Source organism: Macaca fascicularis, chromosome 4, assembly GCF_037993035.2.
Source record: "Macaca fascicularis isolate 582-1 chromosome 4, T2T-MFA8v1.1".
In the NCBI taxonomy this organism is placed as follows: Eukaryota; Metazoa; Chordata; class Mammalia; order Primates; family Cercopithecidae; genus Macaca; species Macaca fascicularis.
Window position 1 is genome coordinate 84,522,273 of NC_088378.1, and position 13,398 is coordinate 84,535,670.

General features: G+C 37.4%; 1 long non-coding RNA gene across 1 annotated transcript; it reads right to left on the reverse strand.

The window, feature by feature from the left end:
• Positions 1 to 1,082: 1,082 nt before the first annotated feature.
• LOC102139749 (uncharacterized) lies at positions 1,083 to 12,553 on the reverse strand. The gene is made up of 3 exons (XR_006697386.2): positions 12,445 to 12,553; positions 1,346 to 1,416; positions 1,083 to 1,221 (listed from the first exon to the last, which is right to left on the reverse strand). It is a non-coding gene; the product is annotated as an uncharacterized lncRNA (long non-coding RNA).
• Between the last annotated feature and the right edge of the window lie 845 nt (positions 12,554 to 13,398).

Below are 13,398 nucleotides of genomic sequence, written 5' to 3' on the forward strand. Positions count from 1 at the left end.
TTCCTGCTCTTTGCCAGCTTGTCCCTCAAGGACAAGAACGACATCTTAATCACTGTGCCCGAGCTTCAATACAGGGACCACATGCATGAGCATAGTTATTGCTTGAACGGCCAGATGAATGAACACAGCCCTATGTTAGGCACGAAGTTTTCCAATAATTATCAAGGGTTAAACTGTTCTGTTCTAGCACGTATTCTTATTTTGCCTTATCTTCCAGAACGACATCTAGCGATCTTTTAAACAGTTTCTGCCACCTGCTTCTATATTTGTTATCATCCATTTCTTCTCTGTCAGAAATCTTTGTGTTATATTTAACTGGATCCTAAAAGAAATTTAACATCTCCTGATCAGCATCTTTTAATTAGCATATTGAGCTTCCCTGAATGTCAGGGTAAATTGCAGTATTCATCGAAGCTACTAATACTGACAGAATTGGAAAACACTAGAATATTAAAACAACTGGTGCAAATCGAAAATCAATTTCCAGAGAGCTCTTACAAGGTAGGAAAACAAGAAATAATGACCAGAAAAAATTATTTCTGTTCGCTTGAGAGAAATGTCTGAATCTTTATGCAAAATGATTAATTTTTTAGAAACCCATGAGGCTTCAATAATGCACATCTACTAATTTGGTAAAACATGTAATGACATGTGAAGTTCTTAGAACACTGCCTGACACATAGCAAGTAAGCAATCAAACAAGTTATTAAAAAATAATTTTTTTAAAAAAAGCTTACAAATATTTAAGAAGGCCACAAAGAAAAAAAGGCATTAACAAGATTAGAAACTAGATGCACAAAAGCAATAAGAATCTCAAATTGTTCTGCCTTTTAAAAGTGTGATTTAATTGGTGCTTGTATTACCACAAGGAGACAAGACACCTAACCAGATCTCCATTTCTGTGGAAAATGGAACCAGAAAAATATGGACTTAAATGTGAAGGATTTGTACAACCTAAGGTAAAGATGTTCACAAAATAAAGATGAACCAACACTATAACAGTCTACCTAGGGAGATTGCAAGATCTGCTTCTAAATATATTTAAAGAAAATGTTAGACTTTCAGGTTAACCTTATTTATCAATATAACCGTATTTATTGATGACACAGAATTGATTGGGATGAAGAAACCTTTCTAATTCTCCATGAAGTTCAAGCAATTGGTGATTGGCATGTAGTGAAGCAAGAAGACCCCCCAAGAGTCTGAATTCCTCTTCCTTGCCTAGAACAGCAAAACAGAAAACAAAACAAATTATATAATCTGAGCATCCAAAAATGTGCACACCCAGATGGAATAGAGGTTCAAAGGAATTCTGCAAAAACCAGGACAGCCCTAATGTGCTTACCTGTTCTGTTTGGCTTCTAGGAGCATTTGTCTTTGTGGTACCATTTCTGCATTCCTTTTGTCTGTCTCACTCTAGTAAGCAAGAAAACAGATCAAAGTATAGAAACGTTCTTTTCAGGTGCTTGAGAGAGCATGAGTCTATGTATTCCAAATGTTGACTGCCACAGAGATAAAGCATGCCAAAACACCATCTATACATGATCTTGCTTCCAAGTATCTGGGAATGAAAACTTTCCAGATTAAGACTGAATCATCCTGAAAGCTGAGAAGATAGATTCTGAGCAGTACTTGTTATGGGAGAAGAATAGATTTTTTTTTTTATTTTTTAGACTTACAATCAAGATCAGTGGATTGAGACCATTTGCGACTTGTTAAGTTTGACAATGCCCCTTTGTATAGTAGCAAGGGTTCTGCAAATTTCTTACAAGATTCTAAAGCAGTGGTTCTCAAAGTGTGGCCTGGGACCATCAGAGTTAGAATCTCCTGGGAACTTGTTAAAATGCAAATTCTTGGGTCCCACCTCTATCTACAGGATCAGAAACTCTGAGGGTGGAGCCTAACAATCAGTGTTCTAAAAAGCCCTCCAGTGGATTCTACTACCTGGTGATGTTTCAGAACCTCTGTTCTGGGGTTCTAGGGTAATGGTACACAAGTTTTTCTGGGACCACATTTGGACTCATCCTTAGCTGGAAGAATCAGGACAATCATTTGCCCATTCTAGTCTATCATAATAGAATACTGTAGTATGAAGAACCAAAGGATGCAAGGGAAATAGGTCAATGGTTGTCAATGACTGAAGATAATTAAGAAGATACCAAAAAGGTCACAAAAAATTGTGACATGATCTACATTAGTACATGATGCTTATATGATGAAATATGACCTAATTTGTTACAGCTGATGTGTAACTAGGTGATGTTGATGTTAGACTCATCCTGAAATGAAACAAATCACCTACTAAAAACTGAAACTATTTTGGGAAAAGATAAGACTATGTGCCCTGAATCTTGGTTGTATGCTCATATCAGCTTAGCAATTGATGCAGAAATTTACTAGCTAAATATGAAACAGTGAGCAGACCAGTTATGTCATACATGGCCACTGGGTGTGGTTGGTGTGTGTTAGTATCACTGCCCCATTCATAGAGGAAAAAAAAGCCATACATGTTTCCTAACTCAAACAATGACACTAAAAACAAAAGCTATACATAAAGAACACAAAGAGAAAAATGGAATACACTCTTTGGCACAACACATTAAAACCAAAGTAATATATTCAATCCAAAACCCCACTCATTAAAAAATAATTTAGAACTATCCTCTTAAAAACAATTAGGTCAATGAGGAAATCAATCTCTATAAACAAAAATAATTTTCTATGTATTTATTACAGAATTTGAAGGTTATATTTGGCATAGTCTGATGTAAAATATATGCTATAAGGTATATATAAAATTTATTTTGGGGAGTTACTGAGGAGGGCCATATTGAAATAAACTATTTCCTCAAGAGCAGCTGAAACTGAAGAAGAATGTAAAGATAGATAGGTGTTCTTTGTGTACTTTGAGGCCCTGGGATCAGAGAAAGCATATAGCCCTTTAAACATAAATCCCAAAACTCTGTTTTTTACAATTACAAAAGCAGACCTGCCACATTGCAGCTGCTGACTCCCTAGGAGGTAACTGTTCATGGGGACACTCTATGCAGTGATCTAAGACCAGGAGCACTGGGTCCAGTGTTTCTCCTGAGCCACTTAGTTGTTTGCTGGACTCAGACCTCAAAACCTGGGACCACCTGCTCTCATGAACCACAATTTGTTTTGTGTCTTTGGATCGGTTTAAGGCAGAAACTACAGAACATCGAAAAACAGACAGCAGTGTTTCTTCTCCTTTTATTTTCCACCTAATGTGATGCCAAGTACTGTCTTGATATCACTCATCTTTCTTGTGTCCCAGTGACAGGAGATTTTGATAATCTGAACATTCCGGGTTCTGCAGCTGTTAAGACTGGAGATGAAGATGGATCCAAATAGATTTTTCCTATAGCCTATGGCCAAGACTCACAGGGAGATGATCAGGAGGCAATTCCAGCCAATAGTGAAATAAGACTCCATTTATTACTTTCCTCGGGCAGGTATCAAAATCTATAGTTATACACAGTCATAACCTTGTATAAAATCTTAATTGGGGTACAAAGGGAGAGGTTTTCCTCCAACTTATTTATGGAGACATTTGTATCAAAGGAATAAGCAGGCAGGATTTAAAAAACAGAAAAGCAGCTCAACACAATGGGTCAGACCAGACTCTGAAGCCAGACCCATGGGGTTCAAGTCCTGGCTCTCACTAGCCTCTCTGCCCTGGTTTCCTCATCTGTAAAGGGGGAAATAATACCTATCTCCCAAGGTTTTTAAACGATTAATTGGATTGATATTCATAAAATGCTTAAAGTGATGCCTAGCACGTCCTAATTGCATTAATATTTGCTAAATAAATGTAAAGTGGCTTTAAACAGACACTTTGAAGGTCACATCTATTCTCTTCTCTCTGAGCAAATAAGATGCTAAATTCTTACAAGGGGTTCAGTGATTTCAGCATATCTTGCTTCTCAACAGTCATCTCAGACTATTAGACCTAGCAGATAAAATTAGAAAGAAATAGTAATGCATAACAGAGCCACAAGTCTTAGGTTCATTTAGAAGATTTTTCTCGAGATCTTCAATAATCTAGCTAGTAGGGTAACAAAAGCTTATTTAGACACAACAAAGATGAGAAAATATATTAAACTTTCTGAAATTCATAGATCTACTCATAGGCAAATTTATGGCCAAATGTATTTATTGCTTAAAAAGAGAAAGGAAAAATCAAATTAATATTTTAGGAAATCAATATTTAGGAAAACAAATAGCTTCAGAAAATGGAAAGGTCATAATAATAAAATCAAAAGTTAAGAGAAAAATTGTGGAGTTAATAAATTCAAGCAGTAGCTGTTATAAAAGAGAGGCAGAAACAGTGCAATTAGAAGAAAGGAAAATATAAAAGACAGTTGCAGAAAATATTTACAAAGTATAAAGTATACTATGGATAATTATAAGAAAATGTATTCGGTAATCTCACCAAAATAGACAATTTTCTGGAAAAAAAAGCATAAATTACCAAAATTGATTTAACAACAGAAAGAAAACTTTACAAGAGCAATACTGAGGAAATTATTAATAGAGTTATTAAAGAACATCCCCTATAAAAGTCTCAGCCTATTAACCAGGGAATTATTCCAGACCTTTAAGGCACAAAGAATTCTCCTGTTGGATATAAACAGTTACTGTATTGAACAAAACATAGGAAAATGCTCCATCATCTAATGGAGCAAATATAAAGACTTGATACCAAAACCTAACAGAGTTGGTGCAAAAATGAAAATCATATGCCAATTTCTCTTATGAATATAGACGCAAAAATCTCAAGTACTGTAAAGTTTTAGTAAAGACAATTCAAGGTATATTTTTTTTTTTTTTTTTTTTTTTTTTGAGACGGAGTCTCGCTCTGTCGCCCAGGCTGGAGTGCAGTGGCCGGATCTCAGCTCACTGCAAGCTCCGCCTCCCGGGTTCGGGCCATTCTCCTGTCTCAGCCTCCTGAGTAGCTGGGACTACAGTATATTTTTTTAAATAATCCACCAATCTCAAGTAGGTTTTATGCCAGGATTTCAAAGAGGGTTCAATATTGAGGAACTTTTTGTTATATCATATCATATTAATAGACGAAATAACACAAACTAAATTCTTCAATAGACGCTTAAACGACACTTACTACTCATTCCTTTTAATAACATTTTTAAAAGAGAAATAAATGGCTACTTCCTTGGCACTATTAATAAAATATTATCCAAAGCAGTCCCAGCATTGTATTTTATGGGGATATATAGTATTTTTTTCCAAATGGGAGTTCCTCAGAGCACTGTCCTCCAAAATGTTAATATGTACAGTATTTGTCAAAAAGAATGGAGGGATCCCTTTTTCAAATACTTGTGTAAAATGCTGGGTTGAACTAAGTTAAATATATATCTGATGGCAGGACTTCTTGGAAATACTAAGACAGTGGTGTGAATTCCAAATCTCAATGGAATGCAACATTTTTTTGTTCAAAGCACTGGTCCCCTCAGAACACCGTTGTGAAAATGTTGTCCTAGAGGGATTCCTTTTACATTCAAATAAAACAAGGATGCCTGTTATCTCTATTATTACTTATATTGATTCAGAAACTCTAGCTGGTAAAAGAATAATGCAGAAGCAGACACGATATATAAGAATATTAAAGAAAGTAAAAAATACAGAAAATATATATCATACAATTATCTATAATTATATTATCTATGATTATTATGATTCATGAATATTCCCAGTAGCAATAAGACACATAAAACTCATGAATGTTCTGAATGAGAAAGATGGGCTATATGAAAAAATATAAAATTTATGAAAAGAGAAAATATTATGAGCAGGCATATGATATTCCTGACCGAGAAGGTTGAATATTACAATCAAATCCTATTTGCATTTGCAGGAACTTAGAAAGACAACAGTCAAGTTTACCTGAAAAATATAAAATGAGACTAGGTTCTTTCATACCTTGATGGTATGATTTAAATTACTAAATGCTTTTGGAAAGCAACATGATAGAGCAAGTCAAGAGCCTTTAATCAGAACCACCCAGAAGTTTCACTCTGGAGTTCCAGCCAAAGAAAGTAACAAAATCTCTAAGTGTTACGCGTGCAAAGATGTTCCACATTACATTATTCATAAGGGCAAACCTGGAAAGAGCCTTAATGATAAGAGTTACCGTTTCCAGATCACATGTTGACTAAATACATGACAGATTTTACAGATATGAAAACTGAGGCTCAGAGAGAAGAAATAACCTGCCTTTGACCATGGAGCAAAAAAAGTGGTTGAGCCTGCATCTAAGGCCAGTTTCCAGGCAAAGCCCATGCTCTCTTCATTGCCCCATGCTGCCACTAAGGCTATAAAAACAAAGGACTCTTTAAACAAATGTTCCTCATCTATTCTTCAGGGTTATGACTCATCACAATTAAGATGTTGAAGATGTTGTAGTAAAACGAACAATGTTTATAACATAATGTAAAATGTAAAGAAGCTATAAGTATATATGCACGCTGTAACAACTAACGGGGAAAATCCACAAGTCCAGAAAAAAGATTAGAAGGACACAATGCTAGTAGTCATGTGTTAGCATGGAGACTTACGGACAATATATTTTTTCTTGTTTCCAATTGGGTAGGTAATATATTACCTTTATCAAACAAAGATAAGCTCATAAACTGAAAAAGGAGTAAAAACATTGTAACACACAAAAGTAGATTTCATGAGAGAGGAAAGGTGCCAGAGCTGTGTCTAATACAAGCTGTGTTTCTTTCACATCGACTTGTATATACTTTATACATATTAGGAGCTAAATAAATATGTGGTGATTAGATTGAAGCATATCCACATATTATATTTAGCTTTTTGCAAGAAACTGAATGCTCACCAAACAGCTTTGGACAAGAAACAAAAACCGTATCTGATTGAAATTACAAGGGAGATAGGAAAAATACAGTATCCATTTTGAAATTTGGCTTCAGCATTATATTCTATTGATTTTATAATGTCCAGAGCAGCTAAATGCAACAAACACATAACGTGCTATGCAATATAGTGTCTGAAGTTACTTTGGTCATCACCTAAATTTCAGAGAAAAGGTAAGGGACATAAAGACACTATCAAAGAAAATTGATTTTTTACAGCTAATAACCTTGTGCTTGGTGGCAGAACACAGTATCAAAATCACCATTTTGTGTTCAGATAATTTCACCAGCCTTCCCTGCTGTTCCCTCGACACTCCCACAGCTCTCCATCTGCCGCCAGCTACCTCCTGCTCCTACACATTCTGATGACCACACAAGTAGGGTTCAAAACGTGACCCAGTAATTTGTATTGCATCTTTGATCCTCAGCTCTGTTTCCACTGTGATAGAGAGATTAAAGTTTCAGGAAGGGAAAAGTGGTGACTTATCTTTCAGGGAAATTGAATTTTTCCTACCAGAGGTGAGAACACTTGAGAGGACACTTTATCCCCCAAACAACATTTCCCCTACTTTAGGAAAACAGTTTGGCCTGGAATGGATACAACATACTCTAGATTCAACTCCCAGCTCTTCTCTAGCAAGGTTATTTATTACCAAATGAGCCCTCCTCCCAGGGTTAGATGCAATAAGCCCAACACCATTAAACTCTAGAGAATAGTCTTAACATCTGGATTAAACCTACATGAAATGTTAAGAAACACTGAACCACAGTCAGATACTGGCAGTCCCCTTAAAGAGAAGCATCCCCAAATATCCACAATAAAGGCAGGGCACCAAGAAGAGCCAGATGAGTGAATCATGAGCCCTTTCCGTGGTTTTCAATATTTAATCTTTCACTCACTTCCACTCATTGAGCAGGACTGGCCAGGCTGTGATGGAGGCACAGGGTAAGAGGGGAGCTAGTCTGTCCGTGTGAGAAGGCATGTATAGAATTCCATATATACAGAACAACAAACCTCAGAGTTTTCACTGAAAAGAGAAGTCAAGACATCCCAGCAGTGCATTGAAAGATGGGCAGTATTCCAACAAGACTTTTTATTTTGTCTTTCAAAACAAAATGATTTAACAATTTTAAGAACTAAACAGCTACATGCCCAACACTGGACCAAGCAGTTGGGAGATAATGAGCTTAAATAATGTAGGCAGTTCATGAGTTTCAGATTTCAGTAAAAATAAATAAATAAATAAATAAATAGTGGAAGTTTAGAACAAGAGTGTCAGGGGAGAAACAAACAGAAATTGTGGATTGAGCTAAAGTCAAGAGGATTTTGAATATATTTTTTGAAGATTCAGGATTATCATAAGGAAATACGCTCATGATTGCCAACAGTAGAAGAAAAGGAATAATAAACAATCATATTAATTAGCGGAAAGTACCTATTACAGACTTCTATATCCATTACTATTTACTCAATTTACTTTTGAATAAATAATTGTTATTTTAAATTTTCCATTCAAATAGTATTTGCATCCTCCTCCTTCTCCATCCTTCTTCTGATTGATGTATCTTCCCTGGACTCACTCTATCCATCCCTAAACCAAGAATCCCACTCCCTGGGACTGATATCACTCAAGTGTTACTCAGATATAAGCACTTGTGTACCAACCATAAATGACAAATAGATTTAGTCCTCTCAGAAGGTTTCTGCAAACTCATTATTGACCTCAAAGATAGCAGTTTCTAGAAACAACCATCTTAATGCAAATGAAATTCAGGAAATCTTGCCATTTAGACATGTTCTGTAAGCATCACCCTCTACTAGCCCTATACCCAACCCGTGAGCTTTGTGATTTTGCACCATAGTCAGTTTCTCATAAAAATGTAGAACCCCAAGATTAATATAAAATTGACATCAGCATCAGAATTCTTTCAATGTTCTTGGTCTCTTCCACTATGTTTCTTAAATTTCTTCATTCATGTTAACTTTGTTTCTAAATTAATTTTATTCATTTATGTATTTATTTATTTAGACAAAGTGTTTCTCTCTGTCAGCCAGGCTGGAGTGCAGTTGTGAAACCATAGCTCACTGCAGCCTCAACCTCCTGGGCTCAAGTGATCCTCCCGACACAGCCTCCAGAGTAGCTAAGACTACAGGCACATGCCAACACTCTGGATAATTTTTTTTTTTTTTTTTTTTGAGATGGAGTCTTGCTCTGTCACCAGGCTGGAGTGCAGTGGCGTGATCTTGACACACTGCAACCTCCGCCTCCTGGGTTCAAGCGATTCTCCTGCCTCAGCCCCCAAGTAACTGGGACTACAGGCACATGCCAGCATGCCCAGCTACTTTTTGTAGTTTTAGTGGAGATGGGGTTTCACCATGTTGGCCAGGATGGTCTCGATCTCTTGACCTCATGATCCACCCACCTTGGCCTCCCAAAGTGCTGGGATTACAGGCGTGAGCCACCACATCTTGCTGTGTTGACCAGGCTACTCTTGAACTCCCTGGCCTCCCAAAGTTCTGCAGTTACAGATGTAAGCCACCATGCCTGGCCCTAAATTAATTTTAAAAGCCATACTTGCCACAAACTGTAACTTCAGATTCAAACAATATAAAGACCTCAGAGATTCCCAACTTTTCTGGGTTGGTTTTGTTTTCAAAACAAATAGCACTGGAAATTAAATTGACTTTTTAAATCGGAAATCCCAGCACAGCTTAAACTGAAGAAAAGAAACTAGTAGTACTCAGCTAATCCAGAAATCACATTTGCAATGAACAGAAAAAGCAAATTAGTTTGCCCTGCCACATATAGTTTAATAGATTTTCCCATACGTAAATTAGAGATCAAGAAAAGCAAAAACTGTATGTGATAGAGATGGATATGCTTCAAGATCTGTGATCTCAGAAACTCCACTCCAAAAAATTACAAAGATCTAAAAGAAACACGAGAAATGGGTCTAAAACTATTTATAATATAGATACAGATGTTAACGCAGCTATATAGACATAGCTACATAGATATCATTCTACCAATGACCTATATTCTGGATTTAAGTTTGTAACTCAAGAACACTTCAAAATGATTTCTAAAAATAAATGGTAACTTTCATGAGTGTTTGTATAATAGCAGTGAAGAGAGTAAAATGTACTATCACTGCTAAGCTGAGGAAGGATTGCCCCAGCAAAGAAGAATGGCCCCTCTGTGCCTCATGAGGGGCCCCTGTGTGATTATTACGTATGATTATACACATGGAGGTGAAGGGTAATGGATAATGCTCCTCCCAAACCTTGTCATCAGAGCTGCTCTATTAGAAAATTCTGGGTAATTGATCCAAGGGCAGAGATATTTAATCTGGGGCAGCAATGAAGTCAGCCTAAGAGATAAATTAAGGTGTCCTTAGTCTAGTTAAACTCTTTGTTCAAAATTGCAATTACACTGATGAGAGTAGATAGCTTCATTCATTTTCTCAAAGAGCAAATGTGCACATTACATTTTCCCCATTTGGGACAAAGGAGAAAGGGAGTCCGTACACTCTCTGTAGAGAGACTTCCCACATTTATCTTCTCTTTCTCCGTTGGCCATGTCGACAGCAATGATGCAGTAGGAAGCATACATCTCCAAGTTTACATGAAGGGCTAAGTCAAACAAAGAAGATACTTTTAATCAAGAACCAAATGGTACCTTTAATTATTTCCAATGTTATAAATAGGATGAATAAAGAGCCTGTAGCTTAAATAGGAAACCATGAATCAGAAAGGTGGTTGCCACATAGCTGTTATGAATTCCTGGAACCATCTAGAGGGGAAGGAAGGAGAAGAGGAGGAGGGGGAAAAACCAGGACTCACTTTCTGAGCATTACCATATGATAAGCGCTCTGTCTCATGCTTTACACATACCATGTGCTATTCTGGTATGGCTCTACAACATAATTCCAAGAAAAATAGAAAGACCATTAAAAATCAATAGAAATGGACCACTATGGTTACATTAAACTGCAAATGACAAGTATAGATGAAAAAGGATATTTTTAAAGAATTGTTCAAAGTGATTATTTAATCTACTGATATATATTTGATAGGTTTAGTATTTGGAAGAAGTTACTATTTTAAATTTGTAGTAGTAAAAATGTACTATTACAGTCTGGATTTTGGGAAAGGACAAGATTTCTAGTTCCAGCCTCTTCAGAGGCCATGTGAAGTAAGGCTCATCACTACCAGGTGTTTGCACTTCACTTTAATTGGCACAAAGGTAAGTATGGGAGACAAATTGCCTCTGCAAATATTGCCCAACTAAAGTTTAAAATTGATAAGTATCAACAAAAGCAGTGTTTCTCAAACACTACTATTTATAAGGGTCCCCTGAGTGTGTGTGTACATGTGTGTGCATTAAATTCTAATATAGCAGATCTGGAGTGAGACCTAGGACGATAAAATTTGGCAAACGCCCCAGATAATTCTGATGTAGGTGGCTGGGATCATGCTTTAAAAGCATTCACCTTGCTATTTAATGGATGCCATGATAAGATGACATTGGCCATAATTACTCTCATAGTCTGAAGACTGTGTTCCAGGTACAGGAAAGTGAACTATCTCAATCAATGTTGGCTAAATTTATTAATTAATTGACCAAGTGAAATCAAGATTGAAGCAAAAGTCCCTGGAAAATACAATCAGGGTTATCAGCTAAGCTATAATGAAGCCCAAGTCATTGCAATCCCAAAGTTGACTGCAGATCCTCCTTATTCATCCACATTTTAAACTTTCTAACTTTCTCAAAAGAACAGCATCTATATAAACTGCTTTTATTAATTCCAACTAGGACAAATTGTTACTTAACAACAAACTTGGAATCCCCATGCTCTGCAGGGCTGGGGAGGAGTCATCACTACATCAAGAAGGTCAGAAGCTGTCTGCTGCAGCAAGCCACGCCTGTGCCCACAATGCATCATGTCTTTCTCACTCCTTTGCTTGGCTGGGACTAGCTATTCCATAACATCTTCCTTGTTCTTATTCTTTGCTTCTTGCCTTACTGGCAATTTGAGAATCTGTCTCAACCTGCTGATACCTGTGGGCCAGGTGAAAACTTGCATGCTCTACATTTGGCGTGCCACACTCCTGAAGTTCTCCCAAATCCGTTTCTACAGACAGGAATAGAAATTTCAAGAAATGCATCCTTCCTGGCAAGAATATGTCTGCTATCATGCCAGAAGAGCCTCCTCCCACTCCCAGCTGACTCCTTTGGACAGCCATAGTCTTCTCTCTCTCTCTCTCTCTCTCTCTTTCTCTCTCTCTCTCCCTCCCTTTCCCGGATGTCTGCATGCTCATGATTCACTGAGTATGCCCTTCACATTAGCTCTGATGGAAGGTAGGCTTGTGCCCTGAGGAGATAATGGGCCAATCCTCCTGAAGAAGTAAGCCCTCTGAATGCCTGAGGCAAATTGGTACCTGCCCAAGAAACATCTCAGCAGTAATATTTGGGCAGTTCCACCTAGTCAAATCAGACACAATCCCCACATTCCTACTCACATTTTCTTTGCCATTCTTAAACTTCAGAGAAGTGGAATGCACTCCAGCTAAGCTTGTCTGGAAACTCTTCACTTTCATCTTCACGGAAACAAAAGATTTTTGAAAAGAAAATTTAAATGAAACTTCAATTCTCATTAACCATCCCTCCACAGGGAGCCTACTGGCAATGAATCACAAGACTACCCTGCCCAATGGGAAATGTAAGCTGATGACTGGATTTGAAATCTTAGAGCCAACCTGGGCTGAGCGGCTCTGGTTTTTGTGGGCACTGAAACCTGCAGCCCATGAGTAGGTTCCTCTGTTACACTCAAAAGACACCTTAGCCAGATGTGGTGGCTCACGCCTGTAATTCCAGCACTTTGGGAGGCTGAGGTGGGTGGAGCACCTGAGGTCAGAAGTTCGAGACCAGCCTGGCCAATACCACGAAACGCCCCCCTCTACTAAAAAAAATACAAAAAATTAGCCAGGCGTGGTGGCATGCGCTTGTAATCCCAGCTACTCAGGAGACTGAGGCAGGAGAATCACTTGAACCTGGGAGGCAGAGGTTGCAGTGAGCTGCGACATCACCATCACACTCCAACCTGGGCGACAGAGTAAGACTCTGTCTCAAAAAAAATAGACACTTTAACAGGCATGAAGAAAACTTGTTTTTATCATTCTGTCTACTCTTGCTCCAAGATTTATTTGTATTTATCAAGCATTTTTATTTAAGTAAAGTACCTTAACAAGAAAATAAAGTCTTTTCTCACTTCACTTTCTGCACCACCTGAATTTCGGTGCTCTTTGACCCTACAGTAAATCACAGTAACATTCAGGAAAGCCAAAGAGTTAAGAAAACTAAGTCTTGATTGGGACACAGAAATTCAAAAAAGAAAAAAAAAAAGATCATGCACAGAGATGCAAAGAAGGACAATAATCATATGATATACTTGCACAATATTTACTATTTTTTTC